The sequence below is a fragment of the Oncorhynchus mykiss genome, chromosome 10 (assembly GCF_013265735.2).
Source record: "Oncorhynchus mykiss isolate Arlee chromosome 10, USDA_OmykA_1.1, whole genome shotgun sequence".
Taxonomy (NCBI): Eukaryota; Metazoa; Chordata; class Actinopteri; order Salmoniformes; family Salmonidae; genus Oncorhynchus; species Oncorhynchus mykiss.
In genome coordinates this window covers 79242934-79260398 of record NC_048574.1, presented here as the reverse complement: position 1 = coordinate 79260398, position 17465 = coordinate 79242934, and the positions used below count along the sequence as shown (strand labels likewise).

Here is a 17465-nt window from a genome sequence, read left to right as displayed (position 1 = left end):
TTACGTCCTGAGGGCACAAAATGATCCATTCACAAGTAGGCCTTTTCCTTGACATTATCAGGACATGACAGGCATAATCACCAGTGCTACAATAACATATCACACACATCCGGGTTATCAGAAGACAAAATGTATCTCTGAGGCCTTAGTTGACTCATAAACAGACCCTACATTCTATAGCCATTCATCTGATAAGAACATGCAAATGTTGACAAATGTCCTTCTCAACACGAGACTCAATAGAAGAGCGAGTTAAAACACAGGTAATTAAATATGTCCCTAAATTATTTTTAACATCAAGATCAGGGGAGAGCGCGAACGCAGTCCCCCACTACCAGAAATTATGCAATCGAGATTTCCACATTTGAGAAATTCGCAGGGGTCAGCACAGCCGGAGTGCAATGGCTGAGCCTCGCCCTGGGTGAACCGCCTTCGTGATCACGGTGTCTCCCTTGCCAGGTAAGTATGAGTTGTACACGTTGGTAGAGGAGGACTCCTTCCAGGACAAAGGTGTTTGACTCACGGTTACCACTTCTACTACTGATAATACCACATCATATTGAACAGGGTTTAATGACGTTTACGAATACAATTGCGGACAAGGCGAAGAAAAAAGCAATACATTTTGTTTTACTATATTATATCACGGACCGACTATTTTCCCATCAAGCAACACGGTAGAAATTCTAAATACATTGCATTTTTGGTCTAAATGTCGGTCTGGTAACACACAAGTAGGCGATGTACCAAAATGCTGAAATCACATTCGTGCACACAGCCAACCGAAAGACACCATTTATTTCTGGTGTTTTGTAGCGTTCCAGACGTTGTAGGAATAGTTTCATCACGCTTGTTTTCTGCTCTCAGTAAAATATGATTCCACCATCGACCACAGGGTGGCGGCATACGACCCACAGATATGGAGGAGAAACAGTAGCCTACTACTTCATCAACAAGACACGGTAGTAGCTACAATGGGTGGTTTTTAATTAATTGTTTTATTTCACCAGGTAGGCTAGTTGGGAACAAGTTCTCATTTACAAACTGCGACCTGGCCAAGATAAAGCACAGCAGTGCGACAAAAACAACAACACAGAGTTACACGTAAACAAACGTAGTCAATAACACAGTAGAACATGAAAATAGAAAGATCTATGTACAGTGACATGGCCATACTCGTATTTGTAATTGTATCTGTAAATTGACAGGATGATACTCGCGATCAGGGTTAAACTGAAGTGTTTTAATATGCCTAAATACATTTTTGGCAGAATACCTCACTACACATTCTCACTGCAAAAAAAGAAACCTGCAGAAATGTCTGTGGAATGGATCTGCATCTTGGAACAACAGAATCCATCTTATTGACTGATTTCATCAGGAAATAAGTGGACCAGGGACATGTCTGTTGTCAAGGTAATGGTTGACCAGGGAAACGTCTGTGGAATGGTAATGTTTGACCAGGGACATGACTGTGGCATGGTAATGGTTGACCAGGGAAATGCCTGTGGAATGGTAATGATTGACCAGGGAAATGTCTGTGGCATGGTTGACCAGGGAAATGTTTGTGGAATGGTAATGTTTGACCAGGGACATGACTGTGGCGTGGTAATGGTTGACCAGGGAAATGTCTGTGGAATGGTAATGTTTGACCAGGGACATGACTGTGGCATGGTAATGGTTGACCAGGGAAATGCCTGTGGAATGGTAATGATTGACCAGGGAAATGTCTGTGGCATGGTTGACCAGGGAAATGTTTGTGGAATGGTAATGTTTGACCAGGGACATGACTGTGGCGTGGTAATGGTTGACCAGGGAAATGTCTGTGGCATGGTAATGGTTGACCAGGGAAATGTCTGTGGCATGGTAATGATTGACCAGGGAAATGTCTGTGGCATGGTAATGGTTGACCAGGGAAATGTCTGTGGCATGGTAATGGTTGAGCAGGGAAATGACTGTGGAATGGTAATGGTTGACCAGGGCAATGACTGTGGCATGGTAATGGTTGACATTTACTGTGGTCTTAAATGACAAACTGTCCTATAAATGATTTAATAATCTAGCAAATAAAATACCTCAATCCACATTACGTCCTGAGGGCACAAAATGATCCATTCACAAGTAGGCCTTTTCCTTGACATTATCAGGACATGACAGGCATAATCACCAGTGCTACAATAACATATCACACACATCCGGGTTATCAGAAGACAAAATGTATCTCTGAGGCCTTAGTTGACTCATAAACAGACCCTACATTCTATAGCCATTCATCTGATAAGAACATGCAAATGTTGACAAATGTCCTTCTCAACACGAGACTCAATAGAAGAGCGAGTTAAAACACAGGTAATTAAATATGTCCCTAAATTATTTTTAACATCAAGATCAGGGGAGAGCGCGAACGCAGTCCCCCACTACCAGAAATTATGCAATCGAGATTTCCACATTTGAGAAATTCGCAGGGGTCAGCACAGCCGGAGTGCAATGGCTGAGCCTCGCCCTGGGTGAACCGCCTTCGTGATCACGGTGTCTCCCTTGCCAGGTAAGTATGAGTTGTACACGTTGGTAGAGGAGGACTCCTTCCAGGACAAAGGTGTTTGACTCACGGTTACCACTTCTACTACTGATAATACCACATCATATTGAACAGGGTTTAATGACGTTTACGAATACAATTGCGGACAAGGCGAAGAAAAAAGCAATACATTTTGTTTTACTATATTATATCACGGACCGACTATTTTCCCATCAAGCAACACGGTAGAAATTCTAAATACATTGCATTTTTGGTCTAAATGTCGGTCTGGTAACACACAAGTAGGCGATGTACCAAAATGCTGAAATCACATTCGTGCACACAGCCAACCGAAAGACACCATTTATTTCTGGTGTTTTGTAGCGTTCCAGACGTTGTAGGAATAGTTTCATCACGCTTGTTTTCTGCTCTCAGTAAAATATGATTCCACCATCGACCACAGGGTGGCGGCATACGACCCACAGATATGGAGGAGAAACAGTAGCCTACTACTTCATCAACAAGACACGGTAGTAGCTACAATGGGTGGTTTTTAATTAATTGTTTTATTTCACCAGGTAGGCTAGTTGGGAACAAGTTCTCATTTACAAACTGCGACCTGGCCAAGATAAAGCACAGCAGTGCGACAAAAACAACAACACAGAGTTACACGTAAACAAACGTAGTCAATAACACAGTAGAACATGAAAATAGAAAGATCTATGTACAGTGACATGGCCATACTCGTATTTGTAATTGTATCTGTAAATTGACAGGATGATACTCGCGATCAGGGTTAAACTGAAGTGTTTTAATATGCCTAAATACATTTTTGGCAGAATACCTCACTACACATTCTCACTGCAAAAAAAGAAACCTGCAGAAATGTCTGTGGAATGGATCTGCATCTTGGAACAACAGAATCCATCTTATTGACTGATTTCATCAGGAAATAAGTGGACCAGGGACATGTCTGTTGTCAAGGTAATGGTTGACCAGGGAAACGTCTGTGGAATGGTAATGTTTGACCAGGGACATGACTGTGGCATGGTAATGGTTGACCAGGGAAATGCCTGTGGAATGGTAATGATTGACCAGGGAAATGTCTGTGGCATGGTTGACCAGGGAAATGTTTGTGGAATGGTAATGTTTGACCAGGGACATGACTGTGGCGTGGTAATGGTTGACCAGGGAAATGTCTGTGGAATGGTAATGTTTGACCAGGGACATGACTGTGGCATGGTAATGGTTGACCAGGGAAATGCCTGTGGAATGGTAATGATTGACCAGGGAAATGTCTGTGGCATGGTTGACCAGGGAAATGTTTGTGGAATGGTAATGTTTGACCAGGGACATGACTGTGGCGTGGTAATGGTTGACCAGGGAAATGTCTGTGGCATGGTAATGGTTGACCAGGGAAATGTCTGTGGCATGGTAATGATTGACCAGGGAAATGTCTGTGGCATGGTAATGGTTGACCAGGGAAATGTCTGTGGCATGGTAATGGTTGAGCAGGGAAATGACTGTGGAATGGTAATGGTTGACCAGGGCAATGACTGTGGCATGGTAATGGTTGACATTTACTGTGGTCTTAAATGACAAACTGTCCTATAAATGATTTAATAATCTAGCAAATAAAATACCTCAATCCACATTACGTCCTGAGGGCACAAAATGATCCATTCACAAGTAGGCCTTTTCCTTGACATTATCAGGACATGACAGGCATAATCACCAGTGCTACAATAACATATCACACACATCCGGGTTATCAGAAGACAAAATGTATCTCTGAGGCCTTAGTTGACTCATAAACAGACCCTACATTCTATAGCCATTCATCTGATAAGAACATGCAAATGTTGACAAATGTCCTTCTCAACACGAGACTCAATAGAAGAGCGAGTTAAAACACAGGTAATTAAATATGTCCCTAAATTATTTTTAACATCAAGATCAGGGGAGAGCGCGAACGCAGTCCCCCACTACCAGAAATTATGCAATCGAGATTTCCACATTTGAGAAATTCGCAGGGGTCAGCACAGCCGGAGTGCAATGGCTGAGCCTCGCCCTGGGTGAACCGCCTTCGTGATCACGGTGTCTCCCTTGCCAGGTAAGTATGAGTTGTACACGTTGGTAGAGGAGGACTCCTTCCAGGACAAAGGTGTTTGACTCACGGTTACCACTTCTACTACTGATAATACCACATCATATTGAACAGGGTTTAATGACGTTTACGAATACAATTGCGGACAAGGCGAAGAAAAAAGCAATACATTTTGTTTTACTATATTATATCACGGACCGACTATTTTCCCATCAAGCAACACGGTAGAAATTCTAAATACATTGCATTTTTGGTCTAAATGTCGGTCTGGTAACACACAAGTAGGCGATGTACCAAAATGCTGAAATCACATTCGTGCACACAGCCAACCGAAAGACACCATTTATTTCTGGTGTTTTGTAGCGTTCCAGACGTTGTAGGAATAGTTTCATCACGCTTGTTTTCTGCTCTCAGTAAAATATGATTCCACCATCGACCACAGGGTGGCGGCATACGACCCACAGATATGGAGGAGAAACAGTAGCCTACTACTTCATCAACAAGACACGGTAGTAGCTACAATGGGTGGTTTTTAATTAATTGTTTTATTTCACCAGGTAGGCTAGTTGGGAACAAGTTCTCATTTACAAACTGCGACCTGGCCAAGATAAAGCACAGCAGTGCGACAAAAACAACAACACAGAGTTACACGTAAACAAACGTAGTCAATAACACAGTAGAACATGAAAATAGAAAGATCTATGTACAGTGACATGGCCATACTCGTATTTGTAATTGTATCTGTAAATTGACAGGATGATACTCGCGATCAGGGTTAAACTGAAGTGTTTTAATATGCCTAAATACATTTTTGGCAGAATACCTCACTACACATTCTCACTGCAAAAAAAGAAACCTGCAGAAATGTCTGTGGAATGGATCTGCATCTTGGAACAACAGAATCCATCTTATTGACTGATTTCATCAGGAAATAAGTGGACCAGGGACATGTCTGTTGTCAAGGTAATGGTTGACCAGGGAAACGTCTGTGGAATGGTAATGTTTGACCAGGGACATGACTGTGGCATGGTAATGGTTGACCAGGGAAATGCCTGTGGAATGGTAATGATTGACCAGGGAAATGTCTGTGGCATGGTTGACCAGGGAAATGTTTGTGGAATGGTAATGTTTGACCAGGGACATGACTGTGGCGTGGTAATGGTTGACCAGGGAAATGTCTGTGGAATGGTAATGTTTGACCAGGGACATGACTGTGGCATGGTAATGGTTGACCAGGGAAATGCCTGTGGAATGGTAATGATTGACCAGGGAAATGTCTGTGGCATGGTTGACCAGGGAAATGTTTGTGGAATGGTAATGTTTGACCAGGGACATGACTGTGGCGTGGTAATGGTTGACCAGGGAAATGTCTGTGGCATGGTAATGGTTGACCAGGGAAATGTCTGTGGCATGGTAATGATTGACCAGGGAAATGTCTGTGGCATGGTAATGGTTGACCAGGGAAATGTCTGTGGCATGGTAATGGTTGAGCAGGGAAATGACTGTGGAATGGTAATGGTTGACCAGGGCAATGACTGTGGCATGGTAATGGTTGACATTTACTGTGGTCTTAAATGACAAACTGTCCTATAAATGATTTAATAATCTAGCAAATAAAATACCTCAATCCACATTACGTCCTGAGGGCACAAAATGATCCATTCACAAGTAGGCCTTTTCCTTGACATTATCAGGACATGACAGGCATAATCACCAGTGCTACAATAACATATCACACACATCCGGGTTATCAGAAGACAAAATGTATCTCTGAGGCCTTAGTTGACTCATAAACAGACCCTACATTCTATAGCCATTCATCTGATAAGAACATGCAAATGTTGACAAATGTCCTTCTCAACACGAGACTCAATAGAAGAGCGAGTTAAAACACAGGTAATTAAATATGTCCCTAAATTATTTTTAACATCAAGATCAGGGGAGAGCGCGAACGCAGTCCCCCACTACCAGAAATTATGCAATCGAGATTTCCACATTTGAGAAATTCGCAGGGGTCAGCACAGCCGGAGTGCAATGGCTGAGCCTCGCCCTGGGTGAACCGCCTTCGTGATCACGGTGTCTCCCTTGCCAGGTAAGTATGAGTTGTACACGTTGGTAGAGGAGGACTCCTTCCAGGACAAAGGTGTTTGACTCACGGTTACCACTTCTACTACTGATAATACCACATCATATTGAACAGGGTTTAATGACGTTTACGAATACAATTGCGGACAAGGCGAAGAAAAAAGCAATACATTTTGTTTTACTATATTATATCACGGACCGACTATTTTCCCATCAAGCAACACGGTAGAAATTCTAAATACATTGCATTTTTGGTCTAAATGTCGGTCTGGTAACACACAAGTAGGCGATGTACCAAAATGCTGAAATCACATTCGTGCACACAGCCAACCGAAAGACACCATTTATTTCTGGTGTTTTGTAGCGTTCCAGACGTTGTAGGAATAGTTTCATCACGCTTGTTTTCTGCTCTCAGTAAAATATGATTCCACCATCGACCACAGGGTGGCGGCATACGACCCACAGATATGGAGGAGAAACAGTAGCCTACTACTTCATCAACAAGACACGGTAGTAGCTACAATGGGTGGTTTTTAATTAATTGTTTTATTTCACCAGGTAGGCTAGTTGGGAACAAGTTCTCATTTACAAACTGCGACCTGGCCAAGATAAAGCACAGCAGTGCGACAAAAACAACAACACAGAGTTACACGTAAACAAACGTAGTCAATAACACAGTAGAACATGAAAATAGAAAGATCTATGTACAGTGACATGGCCATACTCGTATTTGTAATTGTATCTGTAAATTGACAGGATGATACTCGCGATCAGGGTTAAACTGAAGTGTTTTAATATGCCTAAATACATTTTTGGCAGAATACCTCACTACACATTCTCACTGCAAAAAAAGAAACCTGCAGAAATGTCTGTGGAATGGATCTGCATCTTGGAACAACAGAATCCATCTTATTGACTGATTTCATCAGGAAATAAGTGGACCAGGGACATGTCTGTTGTCAAGGTAATGGTTGACCAGGGAAACGTCTGTGGAATGGTAATGTTTGACCAGGGACATGACTGTGGCATGGTAATGGTTGACCAGGGAAATGCCTGTGGAATGGTAATGATTGACCAGGGAAATGTCTGTGGCATGGTTGACCAGGGAAATGTTTGTGGAATGGTAATGTTTGACCAGGGACATGACTGTGGCGTGGTAATGGTTGACCAGGGAAATGTCTGTGGAATGGTAATGTTTGACCAGGGACATGACTGTGGCATGGTAATGGTTGACCAGGGAAATGCCTGTGGAATGGTAATGATTGACCAGGGAAATGTCTGTGGCATGGTTGACCAGGGAAATGTTTGTGGAATGGTAATGTTTGACCAGGGACATGACTGTGGCGTGGTAATGGTTGACCAGGGAAATGTCTGTGGCATGGTAATGGTTGACCAGGGAAATGTCTGTGGCATGGTAATGATTGACCAGGGAAATGTCTGTGGCATGGTAATGGTTGACCAGGGAAATGTCTGTGGCATGGTAATGGTTGAGCAGGGAAATGACTGTGGAATGGTAATGGTTGACCAGGGCAATGACTGTGGCATGGTAATGGTTGACATTTACTGTGGTCTTAAATGACAAACTGTCCTATAAATGATTTAATAATCTAGCAAATAAAATACCTCAATCCACATTACGTCCTGAGGGCACAAAATGATCCATTCACAAGTAGGCCTTTTCCTTGACATTATCAGGACATGACAGGCATAATCACCAGTGCTACAATAACATATCACACACATCCGGGTTATCAGAAGACAAAATGTATCTCTGAGGCCTTAGTTGACTCATAAACAGACCCTACATTCTATAGCCATTCATCTGATAAGAACATGCAAATGTTGACAAATGTCCTTCTCAACACGAGACTCAATAGAAGAGCGAGTTAAAACACAGGTAATTAAATATGTCCCTAAATTATTTTTAACATCAAGATCAGGGGAGAGCGCGAACGCAGTCCCCCACTACCAGAAATTATGCAATCGAGATTTCCACATTTGAGAAATTCGCAGGGGTCAGCACAGCCGGAGTGCAATGGCTGAGCCTCGCCCTGGGTGAACCGCCTTCGTGATCACGGTGTCTCCCTTGCCAGGTAAGTATGAGTTGTACACGTTGGTAGAGGAGGACTGCTTCCAGGACAAAGGTGTTTGACTCACGGTTACCACTTCTACTACTGATAATACCACATCATATTGAACAGGGTTTAATGACGTTTACGAATACAATTGCGGACAAGGCGAAGAAAAAAGCAATACATTTTGTTTTACTATATTATATCACGGACCGACTATTTTCCCATCAAGCAACACGGTAGAAATTCTAAATACATTGCATTTTTGGTCTAAATGTCGGTCTGGTAACACACAAGTAGGCGATGTACCAAAATGCTGAAATCACATTCGTGCACACAGCCAACCGAAAGACACCATTTATTTCTGGTGTTTTGTAGCGTTCCAGACGTTGTAGGAATAGTTTCATCACGCTTGTTTTCTGCTCTCAGTAAAATATGATTCCACCATCGACCACAGGGTGGCGGCATACGACCCACAGATATGGAGGAGAAACAGTAGCCTACTACTTCATCAACAAGACACGGTAGTAGCTACAATGGGTGGTTTTTAATTAATTGTTTTATTTCACCAGGTAGGCTAGTTGGGAACAAGTTCTCATTTACAAACTGCGACCTGGCCAAGATAAAGCACAGCAGTGCGACAAAAACAACAACACAGAGTTACACGTAAACAAACGTAGTCAATAACACAGTAGAACATGAAAATAGAAAGATCTATGTACAGTGACATGGCCATACTCGTATTTGTAATTGTATCTGTAAATTGACAGGATGATACTCGCGATCAGGGTTAAACTGAAGTGTTTTAATATGCCTAAATACATTTTTGGCAGAATACCTCACTACACATTCTCACTGCAAAAAAAGAAACCTGCAGAAATGTCTGTGGAATGGATCTGCATCTTGGAACAACAGAATCCATCTTATTGACTGATTTCATCAGGAAATAAGTGGACCAGGGACATGTCTGTTGTCAAGGTAATGGTTGACCAGGGAAACGTCTGTGGAATGGTAATGTTTGACCAGGGACATGACTGTGGCATGGTAATGGTTGACCAGGGAAATGCCTGTGGAATGGTAATGATTGACCAGGGAAATGTCTGTGGCATGGTTGACCAGGGAAATGTTTGTGGAATGGTAATGTTTGACCAGGGACATGACTGTGGCGTGGTAATGGTTGACCAGGGAAATGTCTGTGGAATGGTAATGTTTGACCAGGGACATGACTGTGGCATGGTAATGGTTGACCAGGGAAATGCCTGTGGAATGGTAATGATTGACCAGGGAAATGTCTGTGGCATGGTTGACCAGGGAAATGTTTGTGGAATGGTAATGTTTGACCAGGGACATGACTGTGGCGTGGTAATGGTTGACCAGGGAAATGTCTGTGGCATGGTAATGGTTGACCAGGGAAATGTCTGTGGCATGGTAATGATTGACCAGGGAAATGTCTGTGGCATGGTAATGGTTGACCAGGGAAATGTCTGTGGCATGGTAATGGTTGAGCAGGGAAATGACTGTGGAATGGTAATGGTTGACCAGGGCAATGACTGTGGCATGGTAATGGTTGACATTTACTGTGGTCTTAAATGACAAACTGTCCTATAAATGATTTAATAATCTAGCAAATAAAATACCTCAATCCACATTACGTCCTGAGGGCACAAAATGATCCATTCACAAGTAGGCCTTTTCCTTGACATTATCAGGACATGACAGGCATAATCACCAGTGCTACAATAACATATCACACACATCCGGGTTATCAGAAGACAAAATGTATCTCTGAGGCCTTAGTTGACTCATAAACAGACCCTACATTCTATAGCCATTCATCTGATAAGAACATGCAAATGTTGACAAATGTCCTTCTCAACACGAGACTCAATAGAAGAGCGAGTTAAAACACAGGTAATTAAATATGTCCCTAAATTATTTTTAACATCAAGATCAGGGGAGAGCGCGAACGCAGTCCCCCACTACCAGAAATTATGCAATCGAGATTTCCACATTTGAGAAATTCGCAGGGGTCAGCACAGCCGGAGTGCAATGGCTGAGCCTCGCCCTGGGTGAACCGCCTTCGTGATCACGGTGTCTCCCTTGCCAGGTAAGTATGAGTTGTACACGTTGGTAGAGGAGGACTCCTTCCAGGACAAAGGTGTTTGACTCACGGTTACCACTTCTACTACTGATAATACCACATCATATTGAACAGGGTTTAATGACGTTTACGAATACAATTGCGGACAAGGCGAAGAAAAAAGCAATACATTTTGTTTTACTATATTATATCACGGACCGACTATTTTCCCATCAAGCAACACGGTAGAAATTCTAAATACATTGCATTTTTGGTCTAAATGTCGGTCTGGTAACACACAAGTAGGCGATGTACCAAAATGCTGAAATCACATTCGTGCACACAGCCAACCGAAAGACACCATTTATTTCTGGTGTTTTGTAGCGTTCCAGACGTTGTAGGAATAGTTTCATCACGCTTGTTTTCTGCTCTCAGTAAAATATGATTCCACCATCGACCACAGGGTGGCGGCATACGACCCACAGATATGGAGGAGAAACAGTAGCCTACTACTTCATCAACAAGACACGGTAGTAGCTACAATGGGTGGTTTTTAATTAATTGTTTTATTTCACCAGGTAGGCTAGTTGGGAACAAGTTCTCATTTACAAACTGCGACCTGGCCAAGATAAAGCACAGCAGTGCGACAAAAACAACAACACAGAGTTACACGTAAACAAACGTAGTCAATAACACAGTAGAACATGAAAATAGAAAGATCTATGTACAGTGACATGGCCATACTCGTATTTGTAATTGTATCTGTAAATTGACAGGATGATACTCGCGATCAGGGTTAAACTGAAGTGTTTTAATATGCCTAAATACATTTTTGGCAGAATACCTCACTACACATTCTCACTGCAAAAAAAGAAACCTGCAGAAATGTCTGTGGAATGGATCTGCATCTTGGAACAACAGAATCCATCTTATTGACTGATTTCATCAGGAAATAAGTGGACCAGGGACATGTCTGTTGTCAAGGTAATGGTTGACCAGGGAAACGTCTGTGGAATGGTAATGTTTGACCAGGGACATGACTGTGGCATGGTAATGGTTGACCAGGGAAATGCCTGTGGAATGGTAATGATTGACCAGGGAAATGTCTGTGGCATGGTTGACCAGGGAAATGTTTGTGGAATGGTAATGTTTGACCAGGGACATGACTGTGGCGTGGTAATGGTTGACCAGGGAAATGTCTGTGGAATGGTAATGTTTGACCAGGGACATGACTGTGGCATGGTAATGGTTGACCAGGGAAATGCCTGTGGAATGGTAATGATTGACCAGGGAAATGTCTGTGGCATGGTTGACCAGGGAAATGTTTGTGGAATGGTAATGTTTGACCAGGGACATGACTGTGGCGTGGTAATGGTTGACCAGGGAAATGTCTGTGGCATGGTAATGGTTGACCAGGGAAATGTCTGTGGCATGGTAATGATTGACCAGGGAAATGTCTGTGGCATGGTAATGGTTGACCAGGGAAATGTCTGTGGCATGGTAATGGTTGAGCAGGGAAATGACTGTGGAATGGTAATGGTTGACCAGGGCAATGACTGTGGCATGGTAATGGTTGACATTTACTGTGGTCTTAAATGACAAACTGTCCTATAAATGATTTAATAATCTAGCAAATAAAATACCTCAATCCACATTACGTCCTGAGGGCACAAAATGATCCATTCACAAGTAGGCCTTTTCCTTGACATTATCAGGACATGACAGGCATAATCACCAGTGCTACAATAACATATCACACACATCCGGGTTATCAGAAGACAAAATGTATCTCTGAGGCCTTAGTTGACTCATAAACAGACCCTACATTCTATAGCCATTCATCTGATAAGAACATGCAAATGTTGACAAATGTCCTTCTCAACACGAGACTCAATAGAAGAGCGAGTTAAAACACAGGTAATTAAATATGTCCCTAAATTATTTTTAACATCAAGATCAGGGGAGAGCGCGAACGCAGTCCCCCACTACCAGAAATTATGCAATCGAGATTTCCACATTTGAGAAATTCGCAGGGGTCAGCACAGCCGGAGTGCAATGGCTGAGCCTCGCCCTGGGTGAACCGCCTTCGTGATCACGGTGTCTCCCTTGCCAGGTAAGTATGAGTTGTACACGTTGGTAGAGGAGGACTCCTTCCAGGACAAAGGTGTTTGACTCACGGTTACCACTTCTACTACTGATAATACCACATCATATTGAACAGGGTTTAATGACGTTTACGAATACAATTGCGGACAAGGCGAAGAAAAAAGCAATACATTTTGTTTTACTATATTATATCACGGACCGACTATTTTCCCATCAAGCAACACGGTAGAAATTCTAAATACATTGCATTTTTGGTCTAAATGTCGGTCTGGTAACACACAAGTAGGCGATGTACCAAAATGCTGAAATCACATTCGTGCACACAGCCAACCGAAAGACACCATTTATTTCTGGTGTTTTGTAGCGTTCCAGACGTTGTAGGAATAGTTTCATCACGCTTGTTTTCTGCTCTCAGTAAAATATGATTCCACCATCGACCACAGGGTGGCGGCATACGACCCACAGATATGGAGGAGAAACAGTAGCCTACTACTTCATCAACAAGACACGGTAGTAGCTACAATGGGTGGTTTTTAATTAATTGTTTTATTTCACCAGGTAGGCTAGTTGGGAACAAGTTCTCATTTACAAACTGCGACCTGGCCAAGATAAAGCACAGCAGTGCGACAAAAACAACAACACAGAGTTACACGTAAACAAACGTAGTCAATAACACAGTAGAACATGAAAATAGAAAGATCTATGTACAGTGACATGGCCATACTCGTATTTGTAATTGTATCTGTAAATTGACAGGATGATACTCGCGATCAGGGTTAAACTGAAGTGTTTTAATATGCCTAAATACATTTTTGGCAGAATACCTCACTACACATTCTCACTGCAAAAAAAGAAACCTGCAGAAATGTCTGTGGAATGGATCTGCATCTTGGAACAACAGAATCCATCTTATTGACTGATTTCATCAGGAAATAAGTGGACCAGGGACATGTCTGTTGTCAAGGTAATGGTTGACCAGGGAAACGTCTGTGGAATGGTAATGTTTGACCAGGGACATGACTGTGGCATGGTAATGGTTGACCAGGGAAATGCCTGTGGAATGGTAATGATTGACCAGGGAAATGTCTGTGGCATGGTTGACCAGGGAAATGTTTGTGGAATGGTAATGTTTGACCAGGGACATGACTGTGGCGTGGTAATGGTTGACCAGGGAAATGTCTGTGGAATGGTAATGTTTGACCAGGGACATGACTGTGGCATGGTAATGGTTGACCAGGGAAATGCCTGTGGAATGGTAATGATTGACCAGGGAAATGTCTGTGGCATGGTTGACCAGGGAAATGTTTGTGGAATGGTAATGTTTGACCAGGGACATGACTGTGGCGTGGTAATGGTTGACCAGGGAAATGTCTGTGGCATGGTAATGGTTGACCAGGGAAATGTCTGTGGCATGGTAATGATTGACCAGGGAAATGTCTGTGGCATGGTAATGGTTGACCAGGGAAATGTCTGTGGCATGGTAATGGTTGAGCAGGGAAATGACTGTGGAATGGTAATGGTTGACCAGGGCAATGACTGTGGCATGGTAATGGTTGACATTTACTGTGGTCTTAAATGACAAACTGTCCTATAAATGATTTAATAATCTAGCAAATAAAATACCTCAATCCACATTACGTCCTGAGGGCACAAAATGATCCATTCACAAGTAGGCCTTTTCCTTGACATTATCAGGACATGACAGGCATAATCACCAGTGCTACAATAACATATCACACACGGGTTATCAGAAGACAAAATGTATCTCTGAGGCCTTAGTTGACTCATAAACAGACCCTACATTCTATAGCCATTCATCTGATAAGAACATGCAAATGTTGACAAATGTCCTTCTCAACACGAGACTCAATAGAAGAGCGAGTTAAAACACATGTAATTAAATATGTCCCTAAATTATTTTTAACATCAAGATCAGGGGAGAGCGCGAACGCAGTCCCCCACTACCAGATATTATGCAATCGAGATTTCCACATTTGAGAAATTCGCAGGGGTCAGCACAGCCGGAGTGCAATGGCTGAGCCTCGCCCTGGGTGAACCGCCTTCGTGATCACGGTGTCTCCCTTGCCAGGTAAGTATGAGTTGTACACGTTGGTAGAGGAGTACTCCTTCCAGGACAAAGGTGTTTGACTCACGGTTACCACTTCTACTACTGATAATACCACATCATATTGAACAGGGTTTAATGACGTTTACGAATACAGTTGCGGACAAGGCGAAGAAAAAAGCAATACATTTTGTTTTACTATATTATATCACGGACCGACTATTTTCCCATCATGCCATATGGTAGAAATTATATATGCATTGAATTTGTTTTCTAAATGTCCGTCTACATAATCACATTCATTGGTGAACAACTGTAGCCTAATATATTAGTCAGTATTCAGAGATCGCAAGTAAACAATTCAACTTGAAAAAAATGGGGGAATGTTTATCCGACTGGTCGCTCAGGAGCCAAAAGCAGATGACGTCATACGTATGGAAGACATTTGACTTGAGCTCGTAGGAAGAGGAAGTAGACAGCGCTGCGTCGATGTGACGAATAATATAGTCTACTATATACTGTATATACTGTATATACTGATATATATATATATATGATAATATATATATTGTTCCTGATTGCTTGGTAGAGTGTAAACAACACAAAATAAATTATAGGTGCACCAGAGAGTTGAGTGTACAAATTATTTTTAAAAATATATATTATTTAGGCCATTGTTTACTGTAGGCTAATTATTCAAGAGAATGCTTGAATGTATTTAAATGCAGGACTAGTAGGCTGTGTGATGAAATGAAGTAAATAGTAAGGACTAATTGATAACAGGCCAGAAAGCTGAACAACACCAGCATAATGACATACGAGAGAGTCTGCTCTAATGAAGAACAACAAATGGTACAGGTATTTTATAAAGGGCTACAGCAAAGCAAAATAAAAAATAAGTGTCAATAAGTTAAAAGGACATTAGGGTCACATGATCAAGGTGGGGTAGCGGGAGCCTAGTGGTTAGAGTTGCTGGATCGATCCCAGAGCTGACAAGGTAAAAATCTGTCGTTCTGCCTATGAACAAGGCAGTTAACCCACTGTTCCTCGGTAAATAAGAATTTGTTCTTAACTGACTTGCCTAGTTAAATAAAGGTGAAATTAAAATACATCTAAATCGCCAAGCTCCTAAAACCATTCTTCTCAAAAAGGGACGATGCAAATTACCACCATTCAAATGAATAATTGGTTTAGGAGACAAGATAAGAATCTAGTCTATTAAAACAGACAGAGCAGGTCATTTTGATTGTGCGACCTTTGTGACCCTTTAAGCAATAGGAGGGTGTAGATAAGGCTGTTCTTATGCACAACGCAACTCAGCGTTGCCTGGATACAGACTGTAACCATGTATTGTGTGGTTACGGTACCCCAAAAACCCGGAGGACTTTGTTTTTAGGGCTATGACACTCACAGCCATGATAAAAATGTCATCGTAACACATGGGCTGTCATGTATTATTGCTCAAATATACCACGGCTGTTAGCCAATCAACTTTCAGGGCTCAAAAGCACCCAGTTATTAATACAAAATATACTACAGAATAATGACATGTTTGTAGGTACCGTTGACAACAGAGTACACCGTTGTGTTTCCTAGTCCCCGCTTCGTGTGATGGCCGTTGAAGTGGAACAAGGACATCAGGCCGTAGGTAAAGAGCCTGAAAGTTTAGACCAGAGCCACATAGGGAGCCACATAGGGAGCCACATAGGGCACTATACATAGGAAGTACTTTGTGAATTGAACACTTTCAAACTGCCGAGGAGACAAGGCTCTTGGATGTACCGTCTTTGTTGCAGACAGTTTGTATCACTAACGATACCTTTAAAATTACGTTCTTATTGGATCTATTCTAGAGATATGACATACCTGTCCATGACCTTGTTATTGGATCCATTCTAGAGATATGACACACCTGTCCATGACCTTGTTATTGGATCCATTCTAGAGATATGACATACCTGTCCATGACCTTGTTATTGGATCCATTCTAGAGATATGACATACCTGTCCATCACCTTGTTATTGGATCCATTTTAGAGATATGACACACCTGTCAATGACCTTGATATTGGATCCATTCTAGAGATATGACATACCTGTCCATGACCTTGTTATTGGATCCATTCTAGAGATATGACACACCTGTCAATGACCTTGTTATTGGATCCATTCTAGAGATATGACATACCTGTCCATGACCTTGTTATTGGATCCATTCTAGAGATATGACATACCTGTCCATGACCTTGTTATTGAATCCATTCTAGAGATATGACACACCTGTCCATCACCTTGTCGGCACAGTCCTTTGTGTCCTTACCACTAATTTGTCTTAACCTTACAATCTGTGTCAAGAGACATTGTTTGAAACACCGGAAGTGATGCAATAACCTCTGTCTCAGGATAACTACTTAAACTAAATATCTACAGGC

The 17465-nt window shown here is 42.1% G+C and overlaps 8 non-coding genes across 8 annotated transcripts; all 8 read right to left on the bottom strand.

The window, feature by feature from the left end:
* Positions 1 to 303: 303 nt before the first annotated feature.
* Positions 304 to 467, bottom strand: LOC118937098. Its single transcript, XR_005034492.1, has one exon. It is a non-coding gene; the product is annotated as a U1 spliceosomal RNA (small nuclear RNA).
* Positions 468 to 2389: 1922 nt separating this feature from the next.
* Positions 2390 to 2553, bottom strand: LOC118937097. The gene has a single exon (XR_005034491.1). It is a non-coding gene; the product is annotated as a U1 spliceosomal RNA (small nuclear RNA).
* Positions 2554 to 4475: 1922 nt separating this feature from the next.
* Positions 4476 to 4639, bottom strand: LOC118937096. The gene has a single exon (XR_005034490.1). It is a non-coding gene; the product is annotated as a U1 spliceosomal RNA (small nuclear RNA).
* A 1922-nt stretch (positions 4640 to 6561) lies between these two features.
* On the bottom strand, positions 6562 to 6725 carry LOC118937095. Its single transcript, XR_005034489.1, has one exon. It is a non-coding gene; the product is annotated as a U1 spliceosomal RNA (small nuclear RNA).
* Positions 6726 to 8647: 1922 nt separating this feature from the next.
* Positions 8648 to 8811, bottom strand: LOC118937094. Its single transcript, XR_005034488.1, has one exon. It is a non-coding gene; the product is annotated as a U1 spliceosomal RNA (small nuclear RNA).
* Positions 8812 to 10733: 1922 nt separating this feature from the next.
* On the bottom strand, positions 10734 to 10897 carry LOC118937085. Its single transcript, XR_005034480.1, has one exon. It is a non-coding gene; the product is annotated as a U1 spliceosomal RNA (small nuclear RNA).
* Positions 10898 to 12819: 1922 nt separating this feature from the next.
* Positions 12820 to 12983, bottom strand: LOC118937074. The gene has a single exon (XR_005034470.1). It is a non-coding gene; the product is annotated as a U1 spliceosomal RNA (small nuclear RNA).
* A 1918-nt stretch (positions 12984 to 14901) lies between these two features.
* LOC118936979 lies at positions 14902 to 15065 on the bottom strand. The gene has a single exon (XR_005034404.1). It is a non-coding gene; the product is annotated as a U1 spliceosomal RNA (small nuclear RNA).
* Positions 15066 to 17465: the final 2400 nt, after the last annotated feature.